Source organism: Anopheles stephensi, chromosome 3 (assembly GCF_013141755.1).
Source record: "Anopheles stephensi strain Indian chromosome 3, UCI_ANSTEP_V1.0, whole genome shotgun sequence".
Lineage (NCBI taxonomy): Eukaryota > Metazoa > Arthropoda > Insecta > Diptera > Culicidae > Anopheles > Anopheles stephensi.
In genome coordinates this window covers 63,025,214-63,031,213 of record NC_050203.1, presented here as the reverse complement: position 1 = coordinate 63,031,213, position 6,000 = coordinate 63,025,214, and the positions used below count along the sequence as shown (strand labels likewise).

General features: G+C 36.8%; 1 long non-coding RNA gene across 2 annotated transcripts in view; it reads left to right on the top strand.

Moving 5' to 3' along the window:
* Positions 1-2,713: 2,713 nt before the first annotated feature.
* LOC118514433 overlaps positions 2,714-6,000 on the top strand; it is a 43,445-nt gene continuing 40,158 nt past the window's right edge. The window contains exons 1-2 of one of the 2 annotated variants that reach the window (XR_004906623.1): positions 2,714-3,036; positions 3,290-3,471. This is a non-coding gene — a long non-coding RNA (uncharacterized LOC118514433). Of the gene's footprint in view, positions 3,472-6,000 lie in introns of both variants that reach the window. The other variant, XR_004906622.1, reaches the window with a different exon arrangement.

Here is a 6,000-nt window from a genome sequence, read left to right as displayed (position 1 = left end):
TATTACCTCGCAGAAAATGGTAACATTGACGTTATTCACAGGTATACAATCGTAATTGTTCATTTCATTACCTTGTTGGCCTTTTTTACCAATAAACCTATGCAGCATAAGGATGCGTTGGCATCTGTTCTTACTTCAGACGAGAAATCTTTATCAGTGTCTTTATAGAAACTACACTCCACATGTTCGCGTCTGCTTTCAGCTTCATTTATACTAGCCCGCATGTAAACACAGGGTAAGGCAATAAATTCGAATTAAAGAACATTTTCTGTAAATGTTACTTTATAACACCCTAATTTATTTCTATGGTAGCTGCATAAAGTGATAGAAACACCCAAAAAACCCATGTTAAAATGCCAGCAACAGCACATTGATTGATCAGAGAATCGACATGTATGAGAAAATAAAGATGTCCAAAGGAAGATGTGTACGGATGGCATGACGAAAATATACCATAGTTGTAAGGGTCAGTGTAAGTCACAGCGGGTCAGAGTGTGGGCATGAATGAAACAAAGAAAGGATGATGAATAAAAACTGAAACATCATTAAACGAAATTACTGTATAGAGTATCATTCTTAAAAAAAATGCTTATTTTGTTCAAAAGTTAGATATGATATTTGTTTTGTAAAATTTAATATTCATTTCACTATGCTTAAAACTATTTTTACGTATCGAATTACTCATTTGTTTCTTGGGTTATAGCAAACAATACTAATCAGTCTTTATATCTTCATGATGGTTTACGTGTTTTCTTCTTGTTAACATCACTCAATGATGCCAGTATAAAAATGTGCATAAAAATGTCGTAAAAATTGTCCGCCAGCACGTGGCGCTGACCCCTCTGGCTCGAAAATATTAATACCAATTCGTTCCAATGGTTAAGCAGTTCCATTTCCAGCCATCGTGACAGGGTGCCGGTTATTGGTCAACACAGTTTTTTCTATTCTTAAACCATATCTGCTTATCAATCGATCAACCAGAATTAAGAGGGGTTCAAGACATTCGTTTATCCAACAGTGTCCTGTACGAATGAGTTGTTGAATAAATATAACCATCATCTACGACACGGTAGGTGTTGGTATCCCGTTGATATTTTATGTCAATATTTGGTGACATATTTTCGATGAGTTCTCTATTTTTAAATGAATGCCCAATAAATCGTTAATAAAACTTCAGAGCTAATGGCAATCTTTACTCTTCTTATGAGAGTCAGCGGTCGATACCTTAAGGTCAATCGAAAAATAAATGAAGAAATGCACATCACAAAGCATTTTAAGTAGGATGAAATTCATTTGCATTTTATTTTTCTTCTAATTTTTTTGTATTTTTCTTATAAATGTCTAACGAATGTAATGAATCGGTCAGATTCTATTAAAATTTTATATTCATCCAATCCGTTCTTCACTCTTCCACAAAGAATCCATCCAAATGATGCCAAAAACCATGCGAGGGGTGTGATACATGCTGTGGTTGAACGCGATGGAGGCGACAAGATAAAGGATTATATCGAGTTCGCTTGTTTGGTTGGTTGGTACTAAATTACAGGGTATGAATATGTTAGCGTTTTTGAAACTAAAACTGATGATAGTTCCATTAAGCTAGATTTCAAGTTGAATGCAAGAGGCAAATTTATACGACAGCTGAAGTTTGATCAGGGTATGGAACAAACATTTTAATTTAAATAGGTTAGGTTTTTTTTATTCACATGATTAAAAGAGAATGCACATTCTGTATTTTAAAGACATATTTCCAAAGTCTATCATCTTTTTCTTAATTTTTCCTCGTAGCTGGATAGTTGTTGTTGCGTATAGGGGAACGGTATGGTAAGGATTTGATAGTTGAGCTTGCCACCTGAACGAGCAATGCCACTTCCATCGGGCCTCAAGATGTCCTTGATAGATTCTTATTATATATTAGTCAATCATGTTTATGTTGGCTTTATGTTAAATAAAGTCTGAAGAACTCTGCGTAATAACAGCAAAATTTCAAATGACAACGTGAAAATTTTCACAAAAAGATTATCACGAGATAAATTACAACCATGAAGCAAGCCTTTGGAAAATTGTAACCTATGGATTTATGAAATATTTTATCGATAGCTTTTTTTGATATTTCAATATTTCTGATGTTTATTTTATGATTACATTTTAATGATTTATATCATATAAATTAATTGAATGGTGTAAATTAAAATGACTTACTTTCCATTAAAAATATTTCTATATTTGTTAATATAATGACCTGAATGAGAGTACTTCCGAATCATTTCCTGTTGTGAGGAAGTCTTATTTGAAATGAATTCGCTTCTCAGTAGCCTGATCCAGATAGCTCTTTAAACTGTTATGGTGAGCTGAAGTGAAAAAAGTCAGTACTCCCTCCATACCTCCATATGCCATTGCTATGGTAGTGAGATTTTCCTCCTCTTGTTGCAGTCAGTGAGAATGAGAGCTTTCATACAACTTCTCATAGTTTGGAAAACAAGAAAGAGCGTTTCTCATGTGGCATAAAATGGGGTGAACACTGTTTCCAGGAAACCTTCACCGGAAGGCGTGGCTATCAGAGGGAAAACTGTTGATCCTTTCGATGGCTGAAGGGCACAATGTTCTCAGTGTGAGTTTGCTATCGAACAAGGATTGTTGTGACTATTTGTGGCCTCACTAACCTGCTCGTGTTGGAAAATCGTTGTGTTAGTGAAGATATGATCCAACAAATACTAACCAAACGTTCGGAACACTGCGCATGAATTGTAGAGAGACTCTCATGGCAGTGGTTTCAAAAGTTGGCTGAGAAGATAGAAGGGATATCTACATCAACAACATTACTCGTTCCACGGTGGGCAAAGAATCAGCGGCAATCATTGAATCATTGGGAGTGCGCAACATCAATGAACGCTCGAGCAGTATCAAACTGAGCTCTGAAGAGAACATCGCGTGTGGTACGGAGTATGTGTTGCACCATGCTTTCAACATTCATTCGATTAAAAGCGCACGTCGAGCAATCTTCTGTGCTCGCGACTGTGAACAAATATCTTGAGCGTAATGTTGATAACTAAATGCTGAAATCCCGTTGTTCAATGCGGACTATGTTATTGTTATTTAGTGTGCTGTTTTATGAATCAGTTAAGTGTTTGATTTATTTTGAAATTGAAAAAACGCTACAATTTTTTATTACCTAATGTGAATACAGTGGATTCAAACCGAGACTTAGTGATCAAAATTGATTACTTTTCTGATGGTATCAACTATTTTCGGCAGTAATGATCAATAGTAAAAAGATTATTTATTGCAGGCAGACCTTATATGAAGAGCAAAATATCAAACGAACTTTCTGTGGATAGCAAATCAAGGCAGACCTTATATAAAGAGCAAAATATCAAACGAACTTTCTGTGGATAGCAAATCAACAGTGCACGAAAACGACCATAGGTTGCTAGCGCCAAATGAGAACGCAATTATACGCAAATGCCGACGGTAAGTAAAACGACCTATAATACTGCTGTATCCGTCCTACGTTGCAGGAAAAACACCCCGTGGTTTAATGTTTTTAATTTTTCTACCACATCTCAACAACAATTCATTCAATTATATATAATGCCATGATCCTGTCAGCATCAGAAAATTTATTGTAATAAAAAATATTCTCACTTCACATTTTATTTTCTGCCAACATGACCATAATTCATACACTGTTACTTCATGCGTTCACACCTCCATTGGACTGTTCCACATAACTTCCATAGCCTCACATACGATCAAACACCATACATTTGCATAGCAATACCAACGCTATGTTTGAACCAATCTGCAATGACAGCATGGGATAGCCAAACAAAAAAACAAAATTTAATCCACAATGGTTTCAACAGTAATCTAAGGGAGGATTTTTTCGACTTTTTCGGCCATGCCACGGATTTGGCTCATCCCTCAGTAAACATTTCGTACAAGTATTTTGGTTCCGCGCTTTTTTTTATTATATCTGCTATGGCCATAGTTAATTAAAAATGACGAAAAAATAATTACACTGTAGGCTTTTTTGGGGGAGCATTTTCGGCAACATCACGTCGCGCTCGACAGTGTTGGACAGCGATATCTGTTCGGTATGATGATGAACAACCGAGAGTGGTCAGCTGCCCCGAATCAGTACCAGGGGAGTCGTGACGGTGTAGCGTATCCATTGCAGTCTGTGCGTGATGCTTTTACGTTACCAACATCGCGAGAGAGAGAAAAAAAAAGCGTAACCAAAAATGGCATGGGATTTACTCTAATTGCTTTTCCGCCTTTTTTTTGCCTTCTTCAAACTTCTTCCTCCGCCACACTTCGTACGGGACAATACGCAGCGGATAACTGCAGCTCAAAACGTCACTGTTCACTTTTGATGCAGGGTCGAAATTAATTTTTACCATGCAGATACTATCTCTGCTTTGTCGGAACCATCACGGTATGGCGTAGTACAGCGGAACTTGTTTTTCATATTTTATTTTGGTCCTTGCAGATCGGCAAAGTTTCTTCAAGGGTAGTTCGAAAAAGCATCCATCCGATGTCTATCACAGATTTACAGCCAATGATTCCAAGTCTTACGCATTATTGGGATTTTATTCTATGCCAAACAGATTCTCAAACGGGCTAAGCTCTTGTTCAAGCTAAGGCTAGATAAACATTTGGCCAAATAAATATTTGAGCATAGGTCTAACCCTGAATCAGCCCTGGATGTGTGGCGGTCAGTGAGGTCAAATATGTATTGTCAAATACTAAAAACACATCGGTTTGTCATCGAATATGTCATTGTCATGGTGTCATCGAATAGGGTAATTATTTTACATAAAGAGACTTCAACGAACATGCTGAAGATTTATGTTCAAACTTAAACCGTATCAATTTGAGATTTCAACTAAAATACTTGCGATCTCCTTTAAAGCTAGAGTACCCCCCGAAGTCTGAACATTACAAACGGTTTGCAGAAAGAAACGTTTTTGTTTGTTTGCTTTATTTGAACTCTTCATAGGCTTAACCTGGGGCATACACGATCGTAGGGTTGGTAGGGAGCCGGATTTTAACATAACATTATGTTAAAGGCTCGTTTTTTAGCTTGGAGAAAATCCAGCAAACGATCCGTAGAAATGCTTAACAAATAAAGTCTGTCAAAGAAGTGATAATTAACATATAAATGGTTTTGCATTCCATTTCGCACTGGAGGCTTTCGAATATTCATCAACCTGTTGCCTGGTTTGATGATGAATTACTGTTGTCGTAAAGAATGCAAAAGAGGCAATGAATAATCAGTTATTTTTGACTACTTCATATGTAACAGAAAACAACTCCGTCAGTGTTTCCGTTCAACGATTCGTTGTTTTGCAAATTTTTCTTTTACAATCAATAGAAAGGCAATGCTTATTTGCTATTACACAAATGTTCCTAATACTGCCAATTGAAAATATTGCCTAGGGTTTTATCGTTATCTAAGAAGTTGATTTTCAATAACTAAATGGCATTAATTTACCACAACATTATCAACGGTGACTCCATTTTTTGTTATTCATCTCGATTTCGCGGTCAGGATCTGTTTTAAAACCACTTCACTGCTTCTGATGGTCACTAAATTAAATGCAGGATAATTAAGGCTAAATTAATTAAGCACAGGTCACTTAAAGCCCTGAAATGGAATTTTAGAGTATACACTCCAACAGATACAAATCAGCACCGTCCAGCAGTGGTAGGAGGCGCCAAAACGAACATGCAATCCAATGCGCAGTAATTCTCGGGTACGTGAATCTTCTACGAACATGGAACCGATTTCGTTAACGTTGAATGGAAAGATTTGCCCTACATAAGACCCACCGGAGTTCAAGTTGCTTGAGAAACGGGCAAAGAATCTAATATAGAGCATGCGAAAGGAATATAAATGAAGCAATTTCCTCTACATCGCACTTTCCTTTTAACTACCTTTGGTTGGATTTTCATGTGCTAGCAAGAAAGCAAAAATGATTGCCCCCTTATGGGTAA